A 20,641-nucleotide genomic window follows, 5' to 3' on the forward strand; every position below is an offset into this window, starting at 1 on the left:
TGTTGTTGGACCTACTTGAGTCTCCAGGGCACTAACATTAACTGTTCTCAGCTAATACCACTGTAAATTACAGTTTTGGGCTAAGTAGAATTTCCATCTGGTTAAAAATACATTGAACTTTATTGTCAGTAATTTTAAAGTAGCTGAATAACTCTAGGCTTCTTGGATTTATTCTTTACAAAGCCTTGGGTCTGGATGTTCAGAGGAATGTGATCCAGCAAGTACAGAAACATTCTATTTAACTTTAAAGAAACATCAAGTGTATTAGAAGTTACTGGAGTTTGAGAGATGGTACTCTTAGTTTTGATGTTGTCATTCTTCACAAAATGTAAGGTCATTAGGAATTCTCTAGGGAAACACTTTCTATGAACAAAATGGCCATATTTACTACTTGAGGGCTTTGTGCCACCATTCCTAGTATTTTACTGTCTCTGATGGTGGTGATGGGGATCTTATGCTTTACTTGCATAGCTGTTGTCAGGTAAAAGGGCCCTCTTTTTTGGGGAATGATCAAACAGAGCCTCTAGGAAGCATACCTCCAGGTCAGGCCTTTAACCTCCCCCGGCCTCTTGAACCTGGCCCCCTCATCATGCTTAGAAGGCTGGCCCACGACTTATGTGGGCTCCTAACCATAGTAGTACTGTCCATCACTGGCTACACTGGAAACAGAACTGCCAGCCATCTTACCAATCAGACTGGCAGTTGGCATAAGGTGGAATAAAATGGGATTCCTCCTGAGATGGGACAACATCTCACTTTTATGTAAGTAATGCTATTCCTATTGTTAAATTGCCAAGAAGCAACCATTGAGATTGTGGAAGGACCAGATTTTGCCTTAGGTATGGGTGTCGAACCTCAGTATCTCATAGCATTTAGTGCCAGATATCAGGTAAATGCTTAAGATCGAACACATATCAATATATGCAATTAATATATTATTAATGTATAAATACAACTTATGGATATATTTTTAGAGCATTAATATATAGCATCTGATATCAATGTGTAATCAAGTTTATTGACAAAAATATACAAAAAAACTCTGTTTACATTCTAACTTTACTATTAATTTAAAAATCCTCCCTTGAAAAGGGTGACCATCTTAGCTGTAATTATCCTCAAAGTTTGGAAATCAGGTTGTCATATCCAGAATTGTGTGCATATACCAGTGTCGCCCTTTCGTTTTTGGCAATGGTCCTACACAATTTACTAACACTCTGTTGAATGGAGGATACCTTCCATGTGGACTGCAGTGGTTCAGGAAGAAAACTGAACTCACCTGTTCAAGGGCTAATGGAAATGGGCAATAAATAATTTCTTTACCCGTGAGAATAAGCTGAGGATATATTATATGCTGATAAGGATTTTTAAATATGCTTTATTCAGAGAGTTGTTAACATTCTTTATCAATGCCTTTGACAGTCCAGTATTCATTATCTTTGCATGTCTGAGCTTATTTGAATTGGCTGCTGAATCAGTGGCTATGGAAATGGGTGTTTGGAATACTACACTGTACAAAATGTTCATTCTTTGTGTATTTGGAACAGGCTTTATCTAATATTGCATCAGAGGATAGTAACATCTGAAACAGCAATAGACAAACAATAAAATGGTGGACTGGAGAGGATTGTGGCTGTAAATGCTGCTGGTTTTCTTTTGAGGTTTTTTTTTCCGTGCTGGAGCTGATTTCCTTGCTTTCTTGGATCAGCAATTACTGTTTTGTAAGTTTTTGCACTGTTCTTGGAATTGCTTTTAAAGAAAATCAAAAATGAAGAATGGGTTACCAGAGGAGGTGGTGGATGCAAGTACGATTACAACATTTAAAAGATGCCTAGATTGGTCTATGAATAGGAAGAGTTTGGAGGGATATGGGCCAAATGCTGGCAAAGGGGTCAAGATCAGTTTAGGATGTCTGGTCAGCACAGGCAGGTTGAACTGAAGGATCTGTTTCCATGCTGTATAACTCTGACCTCCAATTAGCAGATTTGGAAACAGCTAACGAGAGAGAATTAAAGCTCCCGTTGCAGGTTAATTGTCCAGTTTCTGTTCTCATGAACTTTCTTTGAAGTGATAACTCTCCACCAATGCTACCTGACTTGCAGATATTTCCAACATTTTATCTGTTAATGGTTGATTGACTTTGTTGATTCACTCCAACTGGCACATTTACAGTTTTGTTCTTAGAAAGAACAAAGATGTAGTGTGTAAATAATTCAGGATACTGAAGTATAAATATGACAACTCCCAGTGACTAAGCACTTGGCACTGGATCCACGAATTTCGTTTTACTTTTTAGGTTCTCAATTGATTACATATTACATCTCCTTATTGCTCCAAATGAATTTTTATGCTACATTTACTGGATAGTACCACAATCAATTGCAATTTTGAAGTGGTTAGCATGTCACAAGGTGAATGAGCTGACCCTGTTACTTCAGAAAGCTCTAAGATATTCCCAAAGAGGTGAATTTTTCTCATTATTCTGGAGTCAATCAGGATTGTATTGTACTGACATTGTTGGAAGCAGTCTTTATTTGTTCTGATTTATTTGAAGGTAGAGTACAATGATTCTGTAAAGAAAATGTTAATTTAAACTCCTCTTTGGCCATTATATTGAACATTGTGGCCAGAATTAAAAGCTTTACCATAAGCCCTGCCGAAGACCCCAACTAATGGGAGACTTTTAGATATAAAATTTTTAAAAAGCACTCCCTGGCTTTCATATACAAACTGTCTCTATGACAGTAGGCTGTGTTGCGCACACATTTCCAATCTAACAGAGGCAGGGCACTTTGTTAAAATCACTCTGCACAGCTTGGTTGGAAGCCTGATTTTAATTTAATAGCTGCTGGACTGTGTTTTCCAGGGCTTTAGTAACCTGCCAATGATATGGTGATGAGATAGCACTTTTAGTTATCCTTAAAGCATATTCTATAAGGAGTGCTCAACCTTTCACCCCAGAATGAATACTTACAATTATAGTTGACAGTTCTTCTCCTTCACTACACATGATCTTGGTGTCTCTATCGTTCTCCATTCCTTCTGACGACTTCCACCACCCATGCTGGGAACTGTACAAGTTTGTCCTCCGTTGTAGCCTCCTGTATTGCTTGCTTTCCAATCACACTCAGTCCCACTGACTGCCAGGCAACTGGAGAGGCAAATAACAATGAGGCCCTGTTACCAAGAGTGATGTTGCCTCCTATTGCTGGCCTCTCTTTATTTCCCCTCCTTAACTACACTTCCAGTAAATATTGAGGCTAAATCCACAACCTGTGACTGTACAAAAATTCACAAACGATATTTTTGAGAGGTTCTTGGCTGAGTGGCAGGTTGTTAGGATTTGAAAACAGCTCCACAAACCAATGTACAATGGCCGTTTAATTAATAAGTCCTCCAAGTATCTAGTTATGAGCTCATAAGACAACTGTTTTGCATGTGCAATGTTTTCACTGAATTGATTGTTAAATGCAATGAGTACCTGATGGTTAAGGTCACACGAATATGGTAAGCTAGGAAGTACATCATGCCAGGAGACAAATTAGAATAACATTTAATTTCTAGTGGAACATTCTACTTTCCATACAAAAAAACTTGTGCAAGCATTATCTTTTATACTGAGTTATCCAAGTTACCCAGTGTGTTATACCTAACATATTTCTCACAGCTGTTTGTCAGTCTCTGTGGTCTGTACATATGGTTTGCACATACAAATTGTGCCAGTCTCTTAACTGTATGCATTGTCACTCATTGCCCATCTGGGTGATGTTCCTTTTCCAGGGAGTGTTGTATTTGATATCAAAGTAACTGTTCTATTTTCATTGTTGAGGTGCTGTGGACCTGTGGGACTAATGACTCTTATTTCTTTTTACAATATGCTATCTTGAGTTGTAAATTAATCTCTGTATGCCAATACACATTTGTGAGCATGAGTGTCCTTGCTGCTTTCAGGCCATCCTTTCATCAATACTCTCCCAACACTTGGAGAGTTGTCTGTGATTGTTTAGTTTGCTTGATTTTAGCAAGGTATTTCTCTGTTCATTTCAACGTCTCTGTTGAGTGGTTGTTTCAGAATACGCAGACTGCTGCTTCACCTTGGATCTGGAAGATTTCACACTCTGACATAGCATCCTTTACTTTCTTCATGAGACAGCATGCCAGTGATCTATCTATTTCCCTTACTTGTACATCACACCTAGATAATAGCTCTAGTAACTATAATATCTTTTTTTTTGTAAATGCTTTAGAGCAGATAGTGTGGAGAAAATGCTTTGAAGTAGCTTGTGGTCAAACATGACTGCAAATTCCAAGTAAGTATTGATAAAAATGTTCACAAGCAAAGACAGTGGCCAGTCACTCATTGTTGATCTGAGTGTAGCATCAGTTACTTGCATGGTTGCTCTGGATGCAATTATAGATTGTGTCCTTGCAGGATTCGTGTGGTTCCAAATCTTAGCTCCTTACAGGGTAACTTGTTCATTTACATCAGAGCATAGCAGCACTGGCATTGTTATTGGAAGTTTCTTGAATTTAATGAATGTTGCTTTTTATAGAACATTACAGTGCAGTACAGGCCCTTCGGCCCTCGATGTTGCGCTGACCTGTGAAACTATGCTGAAATCCATCTAAATTACCCCATTCCATTATCAATCATATGTTTATCTAATGACTATTCAAATGCCCTTAAAGTTGGAGTGTCTACTATTGTTGCAGGCAGGGCATTCCAGACCCCTATTACTCTGAGTAAAGAAACTATCTCTCACATCTGTCCTATTTCTGTCCTTCCTATAATGCAGTGACCAGAACTGGGAGTGCGCCTACACCAGAGTTTTGTTCAGCAGCAACATGACCTCATGGTTCTCAAACTCACTCCCTCTACCAATAATAGCTAACACACCATATGCCTGGATGTACGTTTGCTCATTGAGCTGGAAGGTTTATTTCCAGGCGTTTCACCACTCTACTAGGTAACATCTTAAGTGGGGTTCAGAAGAAGCACGGCTGATAAGTCCTGCTTTCTATTTTTGTTTGGGTTTCTTTGGGTTGGTGATGTCATTTCCTGTGGTGAAGTCACTTCCTGTTCTTTTTCTTGGGGGTGGTAAATGGGGTCTAACTCTATGTATTTGTTGGGTTGCACCCTCATCCAGGTCATTTATAAAGATGACAAACAGCAGTGGCCCCAAAACACTTTTTTGTGGTACAGCTTCTTCTATTCTGTCTGCATCCTTAAACAAGCAGATCATCTACTAGAACTTCTGAAACAATCATGGAAAATCTTATGTTGTTTGCAGCCATGGAAATGCCAAATGGCATGTGCAACCAGCTGTATCTCCCAAGGTATCAAGAACATAGTTAGAAAGTCATTGTTTTTATCCATCTTGCCAGTAACCATCCTTAGTATCTAGAATTAATGTACGTAAGGACATAACGAATACGGGCAGGAATAGGCCATCTGGCCAATTGAGCCAGCTCCACCATTCAATAAGGTCACGGCTAATCTTTCCGTGGACTGAGCTCCGCTTACCCGTCTGCTCACCACAGCCCTTAATTTCTTTACTGTTCAAAAATCTACATATCTTTGCCATAAATGACGATTTCTGCCTTTGGAAATTGTGGCAAAATTCCTTCAATGGTGGGCATGGGGTAGTGAGAGAATTTCAGAGCTTTAGTTGTATTGTTTTTGATTAATACTCTTAGCTGTCCAGGTTATTTCAATGCTACTACACTGTCAATCCATTCTGTAGTTGTCTCTTTCTTGATTACTCCCTTCTTTTCCAGCTCTTCTATCTTGCCTTTCAAACTGACTTTGAGGGCAGCTGAAACTTTCTTAAGCAGTTGCTGAATTGCCTTTGCATTCTCATCAATGTTGAAATGATATATGCCAGGGGACCATCCTATACCCATAAACATATTGCTGTACTACTCTTGGATCTGATTAAAACAAAAACTGCAAATGCTGGAATCTAAAGTAGACTGAAAGGAGGCTGGAAAAACACAGCAAGCCAGGCAGTATCAGAAGTGCAGAAGTCGACGTTTCAGGTGTAACCCTTCTTCAGGACTCTACGATCTGGCCTGTGATCAAATAGTTCAGTCACTGCAGGTCATTTCAAATCTCTTTTGGTATGTTGAGGTTAATAATTGATTTGCTTTGGCTAAGATGAGTGGCATTTGTTTATCATCTATAGTCTGGAACTCCAGATCTTTGTTCTTGTCTTTGCATTGGGCTCTAAGTAAGCTGAGTGTGGTGTCATCATATAACCTTAACTGTAATTCTGAGGGCTTCATTTGGAGTGCCATTTTGAACCACTTCATACAGGTCATGGTACACTTTAATTTGATGTGTTCTTTCTGTAGTCATTTCTTCCAACTACCATAAACCATTTATCACCTATTGAACTGACTGAACCAATTTGTTGAATGATCTAGAGAGAGATTCCCTTCAAATCCTCTCTATTCCTTCTGTCTCTTGCCCTGAATTTAAAACTCTCGATACAGTATTGGATTTCTTAATTGAGGGAATATCTTGTACTTTTCCTATTCACACTGTTTAAAACTTTCATAATTTCTGTATTTCAGAATTAGATCTCCTCTGTTCCAAAGAGCAAAACATATTCCTAGCCTATCCAATCTTTCCTCATAACTTTTATTCTTTGATCCAGGCAAAATTCTCAGAAACCTCTTTTCCACCCTCTCTAATGTAATCCTACCTTTCATATAGTGCAGTGAGCTGACTGCATGCTATACTGCCCTGTGGCTGAACTAGTTTTTTTATATACACAATTCCCACATAACTTCCTAACTTTTCTATTCTGTATCTTGGCTAATACAGTATCCCATAAACCTCCTTGATCACTTATTAATCTGTCTAGCCACCTTCAGTGATCTGAGGACTCAAACTTCCTCTGTTTCTCATGATTTGGAGGTGCCAGTGTTGGATTGGGTGCAGAAAATGTGTTGCTGGAAAAGCGCAGCAGGTTAGGCAACATCCAAGGAGCAGGAGAATCGACGTTTCAGGCATGAGCCCTTCTTCAGGAATGGATTGGATGCACGAAGTTAAAAATCAACACCAGGTTATAGTCCAACAGGTTATTTGGAAGCACTAGCTTTCGGAGCGCCGCACCTACAGCAGCCCAACTTGCCTTCTCCAAATGCCATGTCACATTTCTCCAGATTGAATTCCATTCGATACCTGACTGGACCATTAATAACTTGCTGTTCGCTACAGTTTTCTTCTTCACTATCAACCACATGATTTTTTTTCTTTTGTAAGCAAACTTCTTAATCATGCATCCTTCTATTCAAGTCCAGATTATGGATATAGAGATCTCACACTGAGCCCTATGAAACCCCCTCAGGAAGTCGTCTTTCAGTCACAAAAGTTGAAACTTACCCTGGGTTTCCTGCCTCTGAGCTAATTTTGGGTCCAACTTGTCAATTTGACTTGGACCTCTGAGCAGTCTGCTAAGTAAATAATGTTAAAATTCAGATAAACATTTTATAATCCCTGTAGGGACTGATGTTTGAAAAGAGATTGAATTTGTGATAACTGGAGCAAAATGATCATGCAACAAAATTTCATCTTTTTAAGATTTTTAAGCATCAAACTAAAATCATTGACTCAACATTTTTTAGACAACTAATAAGATAAACTATAAAAAGATATCACCATTAAATTTTGAATATGACTGACAATTTTGTGCGTACTTATGGATTTCACCACACTCAGCAGAACTTAAGGAAGCAATGGCCGAATGGTATTGTTATTAGATTATCAACCCAGAGACCCAGGCAATGTTCTGGGGACCTGGGTTCAAATCCCACTAGGGTTGATGGTAGAATTTGAATTCAATAAAAAAAACCTGGAAGTAAGAGGCGAATTATGGGCATGAATCCATTGCCAATTGTTGGGGGAAAAACACATCTGGTTTACTCATGTCTTTTAGGTAAGGAAACTGTTGTCCTTACCTGATCTGGCCTACATGTGACTCCAGACTCTGGACAATAAATAATTGGTGCAGTGATGCCCACATTCAATAATTGAATTAAATAAAAAAAGCTGTGGTCCTTACAAAAAACAATCCAAGCCACTCCCAGCTTTTAAAACCCTCATTTCTCCCCATCTTGCATTCCAAATAGAGGTAGATAATGTTTTGTTCAACAAAAGTATTAAGGATATGGAGTTAGACCATAAATTAGCCATGTTGTCATTGAATGATGGAACAGGCTGTAGAAGCCGAATGGCCACCTTCTGTTTCCATGTTCCTATTTTGCTATATCATCACAACCAGTGTCCATCAAAAGTACATTCAGCTTTCAACTATTTGAGAAACAATTTGGAGCCACGAAACTCACTGCAATGATACTATTTTCTTTCTGGCCAGGCCAGAATCTTCTGATGTCTTTAAATCTTCACAGCTCTTGCCTTTTGAATCACTAGGTTCACACTAATGTTTTGACTGGTGGCTGTCAGGAAACTTCCTGTACCTTCTGTCATTCACAACACTTGCTGTCCTTCTGTTTGTTTTTCTGCCTATCTGTGTGTGTCCGTCCAGGACACACTGTTCCCCCTCTCTGTCTTGCATTTCTGAGTCAGTAATTCTGTAATGCAGGTCAGCTGTATTTACCTTTGTGTTCGGATGTTAAACCCAGCACCTGATTTTCAATAAAACTTAATCTGGCCCATGTTCCCCATGGTAACCAGATCATATTTGCTTGTTGCTATTGCAGAACTAAAGGAGACAGTTTAAAACACACATATCTTTAAACTCTCATTTCTAACAACTGTTTTGAATGCACTACCCTCTTCAACCCTCTTCTGTACCTCTTGAAAAATTCAATGACGTGACACAGGCATGATCACCCCCTTAAATCAATTTTATTCTGTCCCTTCTAATTTTGTCCTGAATTAGAATTAAGATAAAGAAGAAAACAAGTGCTTGTGGGAGGTATTGGGTAGAAAATACAATCAAGAACCAAAAATGAGGTAAAAAAACAAATAAAAGAAGAATTATGGAAAAAATGACTGGCAGCTAAGATAAAGGAGAATCCCAAAGTCTTCTACAGGCACTTAAATAATAAAAGGGCTCTTACAAATAAGACTAGGGCCAAATAGGGATTTCCAAATGAGAGTATGGGAAGGTGGATGGCTGGGGTATTAAATAAATATTTTGCGTCTGTCTTTCCCAGAGAAACTCTAAACCTAACTCAGGCAATAAAGGAAACTCAGTCACTATGAGGATTCGTAAGGATAATGGATAAGCCGTTGGTACTTAAAATTGACAGAACACTAGAACAGATATGATGCATCCAAGAACATTTAAGGAAATAAGATTGGAAATTTCAGAAGCACTGATCCTTGTCTTTTAATATTTGGGAGTGGTAGTGAGTTTTGAGATGATTTGTAGCTCAGGTTGAGGTTTTGGATGTAGGTTTGCCCGCTGAGCGGGAAGGTTTATTTCCAGACGTTTCGTCACCGTACTAGGTAACATCTTCAGTGGGCCTCCAGATGAAGCACTTCGCCCAGAGGCCCACTGAAGATGTTATCTAGTGGGGTGACGAAACGTCCGGAAATGAACCTTCCAGCTCAGAGAGCAAATCTACATCCAGATTTGGGAGTGGTGCCATAGGACTGAAGAGTCACAAATGTTACAATTTTGCTTGTACGGATAGACAACCCTTTATCCGAAATCTGAAAAACACTGAAGTCTGAAGGTTTTTTTGTGATGTTTTTTTCTTATTAACAAGGTTGTTTGGCAAACAGTTAACCCAAGTCGACACCCACTCGATGTATGTCACTCAGATACGACCTGGGAGAGTTGTGGACCAGCACTGGCAGGCCTCAATTCTATCTCAAGACCCATTTTACTCAGTGAGTTTGCTCCTCCAATAAGTTTTTTTAAAGTTTCACCATCAAATTGTCACTTATTCTGAAATTTGAAAAATTTTGAATTCTGAAAACCAGCTGGTCCCGAGCATTTTGGATAAAGGATTGTGCACCTGTACAAGGATGTAAGGATTAACCAGTCATTTAACATCTGTGGAGAAACCTCTGCAAACAATGGCTCAGATATTCTGATGGCCAGAGCATCTTTGGAACAGCACAGTCTGGAGTTGTACTTTGGGACCATGCAGAATCCTGGATGTAGCTGACACCATGAGAGTTGCCTGGGGCAATTGAGTTTTCCATACGTAACTCCCCTACACTGAGAACCCTCCGAACGTGTCCAGTAAAGATGGGACATTATAGAGGGTTCAATTTCAGTTAAGCTAATTGTTGACCAGAAAAAGTTAAAATTCAGAAACCTACACTACCTCCTGCAAACAATTATAAGCTACCCCACCCCGACTCACCACTGACAATCCCACCCCTGCCAAGTGACTCGCAGTGTGTGACTTCACAAGTGAGTGGTTTGGGTTTGGAATGTGTTATCTGGGATCATGGTAGAATCAGGTATAATTAGGAGCTCAAGAAGGCATTAAGTGATTACTTAAATAGAAATAACATGCAGTGGTATGGAGAAAGTGCCATTCTCCCACTCTAAGTCATGATGCTCACTTAGAACATGGGTGCAGTCATGATGGGCTGAATGTCCTCCTTCCACAGCGACACTGATTTTCCTGATGAAATTAGGATGACTGGTCTTTAATTACTCAATTTATCTCTTTCTCCCTTGCTTAAACAATTGTACAAGTATGCTGTCCTCCAGCTCCAGTCCTCTGGCACAATGCCTACTGCTAGAGAAAATTGGAAAGAGTTATTATTTAACTTATTTTTGTGTGCGTCAGCTTTATGTTAAGCCAATAAGCTTTTGGATTAGCTTTTCTGAAATATGCCATTTTCTTTTGAGAGCATAATTGCATTGTGTTCTTCTGCAAATTGTAACATGTCTGAAAAAATTACAAGTAAAGAGAAATGTACAGCACAGATTGTGATTGCAATGATACAAGTTAATACGGGATTTGAACCCATGCTGTTGGCATCACTTTGCATTGTAAACCAGCAATTCAGCCATCCTAGCTAAGCTTCTATCTTCTCAACCTCATCATCTGAGGTATGGTGACACTTTTTTTAATTAACCAATTTTTCAAAATAACCTGTTCAGAGATGTTACTACACAACTGGGTGAGCCTTGAACCTAGGCCTCCTTTTTCAGGAGTAGGGTCATTACCACTGCACCAAGACGGCTCCTTAGGTTAAACCACCAGCAGACGTCCCTTTCTAATGAGAGAGCAAAATTAAGGCCCTCTGGTACTATGGCAGCTTTACCTTTATAAGTTAGTGTACACAGAAGGTTGGCATTACTTTGGCTGTTCTATTTTTTATCAGTCATGTAGACGAATCAGATGAAAAAACTAATTGCCAATGTGGATCTCAGTTGATAGAAACCTTGAATTAGTCAGGGCTCAGGAGAAGCAAAACATCTCCATTTCCTCCTCTTGATTGCTAACTAATCAATCCTGCTGAAGAGTTCATGTGTGATCTAACAGAACTGTTTTATCTCGAGCTGTCCAAGTGAATGGCTTGTTAAAACTGTGTGCTTCCTTGCTTAAGCACCTCAGACATTACCATCCAGAGTGGTTTCATGCTGAGTTCCTGGATGCCATCTAAAGCAGGTGACATTCTTCTTTAGGTAACGATGATATGATTGCGCATTGACTCAACTTTAACTCAAACAATCTGAGGAAGCGGTTGAAGATTCTCCTCCAGGCTGTAAATATTTTGTAACTTCCAAGAAGTTGAACAGACCAAAACAGGAAAATGTTCCTACTTCCCTCGCTGGGGCCAGGAGGAGCATCATGTTCTGAAGGAAAGTCCGAACAGATATGAAATGTTAACTATTTTCTCTCCACGGATGCTACCAATCCCTCCAGCATTCTGTTTTTATGTCTGATGTCCAGCATTCTGTGTTTTGATTTTATTTATGTGCATTTCCAGTGCTACCAAAAACATCTTAAATCTCCACTGCCCTGGATTCTCCCCCTTCCCCTCTTTTCTTCCAATGGAATTTCAAGACTAAGGGGCACACCATGTGAGACTGATTAGCAAGGTTAGATCTCACGGAATAAAGGGAGAACTGGCCATTTGGAGACAGAACTGGCTGAAAGATAGAAGACAGAGGGTGGTGGTGGAGGGTTGTTTTTCAGACTGGAGGCCTGTGACCAGTGGAATGTCACAAGGATTGGTGCTGGGTCCTCTACTTTTTGTCATTTACATAAGTGATTTGGATGCTGGCATAAGAGGTACAGTTAGTAAGTTTGCAAATGCCACCAAAATTGGAGGTATACTGGACAGCAAAGAAGGTTACCTCAGAGTACAACAGGATCTGGACGAGATGGGCCAATGGGCAGAGAAGTGGCAGATTGAGTTTAATTCAGATAAATGCGAGGAGCTGCATTTTGGGAAAGCAAATCTTAGCAGGACTTATACACTTAATGGTAAGGTCCTAGGGAGTGTTGCTGAACAAAGAGACCTTGGAGTGCAGATTCATAGCTCCTTGAAAGTGGAGTCGCAGGTAGATAGGATAGTGAAGAAGGCGTTTGATATGCTTTCTTTTAGTGGTCAGAGTATTGAGTACAGGAATTGAAATGTCATGTGTGGCTGTACAGGACATTCGTTAGGCCACTGTTGGAACATTGTGTGCAATTCTGGTCTCCTTCTATCAGAAAGATGTTGTGAAACTTGAAAGGGTTCAGAAAAGATTTACAAGGATGTTGCCAGGGTTGGAGGATTTGAGCTAATAGGGAGAGGCTGAACAGGCTGGGGCTGTTTTCCCTGGAGTGTCGGAGGCTGAGGGGTGACCTTATAATTTTGTAAACCTCTATAAATAGACCAAGTCTTTTCCCCGGAGTCGGGGAGTCCAGAACTAGAGGGCATAGGTTTAGGGTGAGGGGAAAGATATAAAAGAGACCTAAGGGGCAACTTTTTCACGCAGAGGGTGGTACGTGTATGGAATGAGCTGCCAGAGGAAGTGGTGGAGGCTGGTACAATTGCAACATTTTAAAAGGCATCTGGATGGGTATATGAATAGGAAGGGTTTGGAGGGATATGGGCCGGGTGCTGGCAGGTGGGACTAGGTTGGGTTGTGATATCTGGTCGGCGTGGACGGGTTGGACCGAAGGTCTGTTTCCATGCTGTACATCTCTGACTCTATTTTATTGTCACGTATACTCTCGTACAGGAGTTCAGTAAAAAATGGTATAATGCTGCCACACGTGGTGCCATCTTAGATACCAAGGTACTTAAGTATATAACAACCTAGGTACAAAGTAGTTAGAGAATGCAAGTTAAAAAGTTAAGCATCATTTTTCTACTATTCTATGAAGTAAAGAAATAGGTAATGCAGTTTACAATAACATATTTTGTAGTTTAAACTAGGAAAGTCAAGGAATAAGTTAAAAGTTGAACTGTCTTTGATGAGCCCACCACTTATCTCACTCTGCTGTCTGTTCTTGTTGTCGCCACCACAGATACGGTTGGTGCTGCTGAAGCTGCCGGCTCCCCTGGTGACCTAGGAACTTGCCTAGGTAGGGTCGACTCACGCTCAGCTGAAACACCCCCAAGAGTTGTGGGGAAACCAGGCTGAGATCTGCCACAAGCCTCTGAGAGACCAGGCAGAGACCTGTGACCTGCGACGAACCACCGAGAGACCAGGCCAAAACTTGCCAAGAAACCAAAGGGGGAAAAGAACAAAAACAAAGAGAAGGATCAGAAGGAGCGGGGGAGCTCCATTTGGAGAGTCCTCCTCTGCTGCCATCTTGACCAGTGAGAGGAGAGAAATTTAAAAAGAGACATGAGGGACAAATCTTTTTACACCGAGGGTGGTTCGCGTGTGGAATGATCTTTCTGAGAAAATGGTCAATGTGGGCCAAATTACAACATTTAAAAGAGACTTGGATAAGTACATGAATGGAAAAGGCTTGGAGGGATATGGGCCAGGAGCAGACAGGTGGGGAAAGTTTAGTTTGGGATTATGTTCAGCATGGACTTGTTGGACCAAAGGTCCCATTTCCATGCTGTATGACTCTGAGATCCTCCCAGAACTCAGCATAAATTAATGGGACCTGAGCAACAGGTGAGTTTCCAATTTACCCTCCTTCCCCTCCAACTAACATTAGCCCAGAGTTCAAATTGAGGGCTTGCAAGCGAATACCAGGTTTAAATTGTTCCTGACTAAATATGATTACTATCAAACAACATGGCAACACTTATTGTTGAACTTGCAAATAAAATACAATCACTTAGATGAGGTGATTGTGGGATGCAGGTGGCTGTATAACTGCATGAGTCAGCACTTTTAAAAGTTCAGAAAAACAAATACTGTGCTGTATGCTCCCACGAGAGAGTTACAAACTTCTATACTTGGTTGAAGTCTAAAAGCTGCTGAAAATGTTGGACCCTGCACTTTTGCCAAATTATCAGTTGATTAGTCATGCTCAGGATATTGACTTCACAGGCTATGCATTGATTAATTCTAATTAAGCAATCCATAATAGCCACCACATTGCAACTTGAGATAAGCTATACTGGACCTGTGCAATTTGTGTTTACAGTCACTGAAGACTGGGCCCACTAATTGACAGGTTGTGTTCTGGTTGCTTGATCACTCCCTCCTTTTAAGTATTTTGCTTCCTAACAAAAAGAAACAGAATTCCTGACTTATCACTACAAGCTCTTTGCATTGCTAAAACTGGAATAATCCATTCTTTTGTGTTCTGTTTCACAGAAACTCTCAACTCGCATTCACTTTTCCCTAGTCTGCTTGTGAGGCTGGATTTAAAATTCCGTGAAGGCTGAGATTTTCCAGTTTGAAGTTGAAATATGGCATTGAGTTCTTTGGATGGTATCATATCGATCATGGGGACAGTTATTTCACATGGTGTATGTCTCCACTCATTATTTGTGCACATTGTTTGAATTTCTTGGGGAATCATGTGATGAGTAAGCTGGATGTTCTCACTACTGGTGAGACCTTCTGGGCTGAAAATTTTGACACCATATTTAAAGACAGCCAGACACCACTTCCAATGCAATGGTTTCCTCTGTACAGTCTCTGTACCCTGTCTTTAATAAAGTGCCCTTTTAGAAACTCCGTGTACTATGTACATACAATAGTGCGACTTTTCCCACTGTACCCAGACCCACATACCAACCTGATCTCCATCTCCTCCCCACCCCACCCAGAACCTGACCACCTCACCCCCTCAGGACCAAACAACCCAACCCTTTCTGCCAGATTCCACCATCCTGCTCCATGTCTGACAGCCACCAGCCCCGGATCATCGCCAGATTCATTATTTCACATTCATGCTGACCTACTCTAAACATTCCATCACTTATCTGGATCACTTGGCAGTTGTGCCCTTGGCATTTTACCTACCTGACATGCTGCCTACCTGGTCTTTACCCACCTAGCACCTAGCACCCAACTTCACACTTGCTTTGAGTGATTACCCTTTGACAGCAGCTGTGATGATGGGTCTTTACATAATCAGGTAACTGAGTGCTGAAAGTGAGACAGGCGGCTGGTTTCCCTGCTGCTTGACTGTTCCACAATGTCAGAGTCCTGTCAGAATGGAAGCACAACTTCAAATTTTTGAAGCCCTGAACAGCATCTGCCAGAAATGTGAACCTCTTTGCTTTTGTAAAAGAAGGACCAGGGAGGCACTCTGCATGAGACAGCCACTGCTGGATAAATCCATCCCAGTGTGTTTTACTGTTCTAACTAAACTAACCCACAGAGTTAAGCAATCCTTCATGAATGATCGAATGATAATCATTATCATTAGTATGATAGTGGCTGCTCTGAGAATTCCAGTGAGGCCTCCTTACAAGTCCAAGCCCCTCAAATAATTGATGCCAATGGTCAGGGTCTCTCTCTTCCCGGCTAACTGCTCCAGGAGGCCACTCTGACAGATGTGTCTGGCTTGGGCGGAGATAAGGATCAGTGCCTGAACTGAGGTCCCACATCAAAAGCGTGGAAAATAACATGGAGAAATGTCAATCATCGACATCTGCAAGGGTGAGTGACACCATCTCACGCTCTCGCTCTCTTGCGCTCTTGCTTTCTCTCTCTCTCGCTCGCTCTCTTGCACTCTCACTCTCTCTCTCCCCCCTCCCCTTCTTTCTCTCTCTTCCACTCACCGAGTCTGAATGTCTCACCACCTCAAATAGTTATGCACAATTGTTGGCTGCTCCTTAAACCCATTCCTACCGTGCACAGTCCTTTTCTTTGCTTCATTGCAGAAAACATTTGTTCCAGTTACTGGGGGCTGGGGATCAAGATCCTCTTCCACTTAGAGGAAGAAGCCATTGAGTTGATTTGGAAAGATTGGGACAGTTCCTGTGGGGACAAGGGGACATCACTGGACCAGCAGTCCAATATTGCGCTTTGCTCTTCTCTGTGCTCAAAGGGATATTGTTCTGTATAAAATGTTCTGCTTTCTATAAAATGTTCTGAATTTATCATCTATATGGTATTATTTGTTTATCTTCTGCAGGCATTGGCATCTCCCAGGAGATCATGGAGGAGGCCATAGTATGAACCCCTCTCTGTCAGCATTACCTTTGAAGAGGGAAACTGTGAACCCTTGGAGGATGCATGAGCCTGGCACGTTTGCTCTCTTTTCCAGCCTTGAGACTGTCTCTTCAATTATATTCTTTGCTCGGGTAGACCAGGAGCACGACCTGGTGAGCAATTCACTGATATGTGTCCAAGAGGGAGAAGCCCCAAGGATTGTTAGAGACATGGTACCTGTTCAGCCCCATGCAGAAGCTGTGCCTCAGAAATTTGGGAATGGGTATTCCCAGCCCCTAAACAGCATGTGCAACAATGACTCAGGTGGGGAAATACGGCAAGATTAGAAAAATGAGATTCTTGATACAGAGATTAAAAAGTCTAATATTGCAAACAAGTTTTAAACAGTGAGATGAGAATCTCGCTCGTGAGCAGCGAAAGGCCCATTTGCATGCAATAACATGTCACCAGTACCTAATCGTGCACAATTGATATGCAGTTTTCTATGCTCTCTCACCCCAGATAGAAATTAGATGGTGGAAAATTCTCCGGCTGGGTACCTGGCAGCTTTAGCTTGCTGCTTGCTCCTCCAGGCCTCCATCTTGGACTGCAGTTTGTAACATCACAGGTTTGTGCAACAATTCCTTTCACAATACTTCATGTTGAAACCCTCCTTTTTCCACTTGAGCAGAAAATCAAAAATATGGAAAATAAAAGGATATAGTCTTTTCATCTCTTAAGGGTGCAAGCATGTAAATGCTATTTCTGAACAAATGTTTCATCACAAGATATATGACTTGCAAATGACAAACACATTACTTATATCTGTTCATCCTTCCTCCCCCAACAACTTTATATTATCTTTCAGGATTTCTTAATCCTTTACCATCATTTTACTCTCAATCACATTATTGTTTCCAGAAATGTGAACAATCTTTACATTAAATGGTTGAAAAAACACACTCCATTTAAGTAGTCTTACATTTCAAGTTTTAATGTTTTTAGTTAATGCTAATGGTTATGGTCACGATGTATTAATGTTACAGTGTCAGACATAGTCTACAATGTTTTGAAAAGTCAATGATAATTCCAAGGTATGTTGTACTGTGGTAATGTATTTCCTATGAGACTGATGTAATTTCTTAGAAAAGTGTTACACTGGCTTCTCTATTCATGACTTATTATTTTGTAACAAGATTACACCAACCCCCATGTCATTATCATCAATCATCTGAAGCATTTTGAAAGGACTGTCAATTTAAAAAAAAATTTAAAGTTGCTCTCTTGCTGCAGCAGCTTGGCTACGTATGTGGCAGGTTCTGGAAAGTTATTGGGGCCCACAACCTTTGCAGTAGCATTTGATTGCAGCTATTTCTTAATAACATGTGGAGTGAGTTCAATTGGCTGAAGGTGCACAACTGTGATCTGTTCAGATTAGATTCCCTATAGTGGCCCAACAAATCTTCACCGACCCTCTGAAGAGTAACCCACCCAGACCCATTCCGCTATGGGGAGACATGGGGAGAATGTGCGAACTCCAAATCGACAGTCACCCAAGGTGGGAATCGAACCTGGGTTCCTAGTGCTGTGAGGCAGCAGTGCTAACCACTGAGCCACCATGCTGCCCTAAGAGGATTGTCGTTGGGAACCTCTGGAGGTGACCATATGGATACATCACTCGTGCTTCTGGCTGAAGATTATTGCAAGTGCTTCAGCCTTATCTTTTTATATTCTCCCATTGGATATTGACATCGCTCACTGACCAGCATTTATTGCCCATTCCTAGTTGCACTTAAATTGGCGGTGAGCTGCCTCCCTGAACCACTTCAATCCACATGCTGTGGGTAAACCAATCAATGCTGTCAGGGGCAGAATTCTTGGATTTTGACCCAGCGACAGTGAAGGAATGGTAATATATTTCCAAGTCAGGACAGTGAGTGACTTGGAGGAGAACTTGCAGGTGGTATTGTTCCTGTGTATCTGCTGCTCTTGTCCTTCTAGATGAAAGTAGTCATCAGTTTGGAAGATGCTGTGTAAGAATGCCAATCAAGCTTGATGGTGTCACTCCAACTTGAATTGTTGTTGGAGCTGCAGTTATCCAGTCAAGTGAGAAATATTCCATCAGACTCCAGATTTGTGCCTCGAAGATGGTGGATGGGCTTTGGGGAGTCGGGAGATGAATTACTTGCTGCAGTATTCTTAGCACCTGATCTGCTCTTACAGCCACTGTGTTTATATGGCAAGTCCAGTTCAATTTTTGGTCAATGGTAACACAAAGGATGGGAATTCAGTGACAGTAATGCCATTTATTGTTCAAGAGCAATAGTTAAATTGTCTCTTATTGAAGATAGAACATTGAATTGTACAGCACAGGATTGGGCCCTTTGGCCCATGATATTGTGCTGAACATAATGCCAAATTAAACTAATCCTTTCTGCCTGCCTTTTGTCCATATCCCTCCAATCTTTTCATACACATGAGCCTATCTATAAGTGTCTTAAACATCCCTTTTGTATCTGTCAATGTGTTCCAGACTCCTAACACTGTGTTTAAAAAAAAGTGCCCTCACATCTCCTTTGAACTTCTCCCTCTCACCTTAAATACATATTTCCTATTTTTAGACATTCAACTCTTGGGGGGGGGGAAAGATTCTGACTGTCAACCCTATCTATGCATCTCATAACTTTATAGACTTCTATCAAGGAGCCTCTCACCCTCCGCTGCTCCAAAGAAAATAACACAAGTTCTTCTAGTCTCTCCTTATAGCTCATACCCTATAATCCAGGAAATATCCTGGTAAGCCTCTTCTGCACCCTCTTCATAGCCTCCACATCCTTTCTGTACTGTGGCAATCAGAATTGAATGCAGTACTCCAAGTATGGTCTAACCAAATTCTTTTAAAGCTGCAACATGACATCCTGACTCTTGAACTCAATTCCCCGACCAATAAAGGCAATTTGCCTTCTTCACCACCCTATCTGCTTGCGTGGTCACTTTCAGGGAGCTATAGACTTGAATTCCAAGATCCCTTTGTATATCAATGCTGTTCAGGATCCTGTCACTAACTGTATTCTTTCCCTTAACATTTGGTCTCCCAAAGTGCAGCACCTCACACTAACATGGATTAAACTCCATCTGTCATTTCTCTGCCCATATATGATTATCTATATCTGTCTGTAACCTTTGAAAAATGTCTACACTATCCACAGCTCCACCAATCTTTGTATCATCTGCAAACTCACTAACACACACTCTACATTTTCATCCACGTCACTTATAAATATCACAAACAGCACAGGTCCAAATATGGATCTATGTGGAACAATACTCGCCACAGACCTCTAGCCTGAAAGTTCCCTTTCCACCACTACCCTCGGTCTTCTATGGCCAAGCCAATTCTAAATCCACATTGTCAAGTAACCATGGATCCCATGCATCTTAATCTTCTGGATGAGCCAACCATGAGGGATGTTGTTGAAATTCTTACTAAAATCGATGTAAACAACATTCACTGATCTACTGTCATCAATCACCTTTCTCACCTCCTCGAGAACTCTAATCAAGTTAGTAAGGCATGATCTGCCCTGCACAAAGTCACGCTGATTGCCCCTAATTCAGCTAAGCATTTTCCAAACGCGTGTAAATCCTATACATATGAATTCTCTACAATAGCTTCCCAACCACTGATGTGAGACTTACCTGTCTCTATTTCCCTTCTTTCCCTGGGGACTTATCCACCTTATGGCTCTTCAAGAGACACAATACCACTTCTTCTTTGATCTCAAAATGCCCGAGTATGTTAACATACTCCACACATTGGTCATTGCCTCGCATTTGTGTGGTGCAAATGTTACTTGCCACTTGTCAGCTCAAGCCTGGATGTTGTCCAGATCTGGTTGCATTTGAACATAGATTGCATCAGCATCTGAGTTGCGAATCATGCTGAACATTGTGCAATCATCGGTGAACGTCTCCACTTCTGACCTTCTGATGAAGCAGCTGAAGATGGTTAGGCCAAGAACACTACCCTGAGGAACTCCTGCTGAAATGACTGACCTCCAACAACCACAATTATCTTCCTATGTGTCAGGTATCACTCCAACCAGCAGAGATTTTGCCCTCTGATT

At 41.0% G+C, this 20,641-nt stretch overlaps 1 long non-coding RNA gene across 1 annotated transcript; it reads right to left on the bottom strand.

The window, feature by feature from the left end:
• Nucleotides 1–1,083: 1,083 nt before the first annotated feature.
• On the bottom strand, nucleotides 1,084–17,113 carry LOC122557206. Its single transcript, XR_006313768.1, has 3 exons — nucleotides 17,032–17,113; nucleotides 2,975–3,151; nucleotides 1,084–1,749 (listed from the first exon to the last, which is right to left on the bottom strand). It is a non-coding gene; the product is annotated as an uncharacterized LOC122557206 (long non-coding RNA).
• Between the last annotated feature and the right edge of the window lie 3,528 nt (nucleotides 17,114–20,641).

Source organism: Chiloscyllium plagiosum, chromosome 15 (genome assembly GCF_004010195.1).
Source record: "Chiloscyllium plagiosum isolate BGI_BamShark_2017 chromosome 15, ASM401019v2, whole genome shotgun sequence".
Classification (NCBI taxonomy): Eukaryota; Metazoa; Chordata; class Chondrichthyes; order Orectolobiformes; family Hemiscylliidae; genus Chiloscyllium; species Chiloscyllium plagiosum.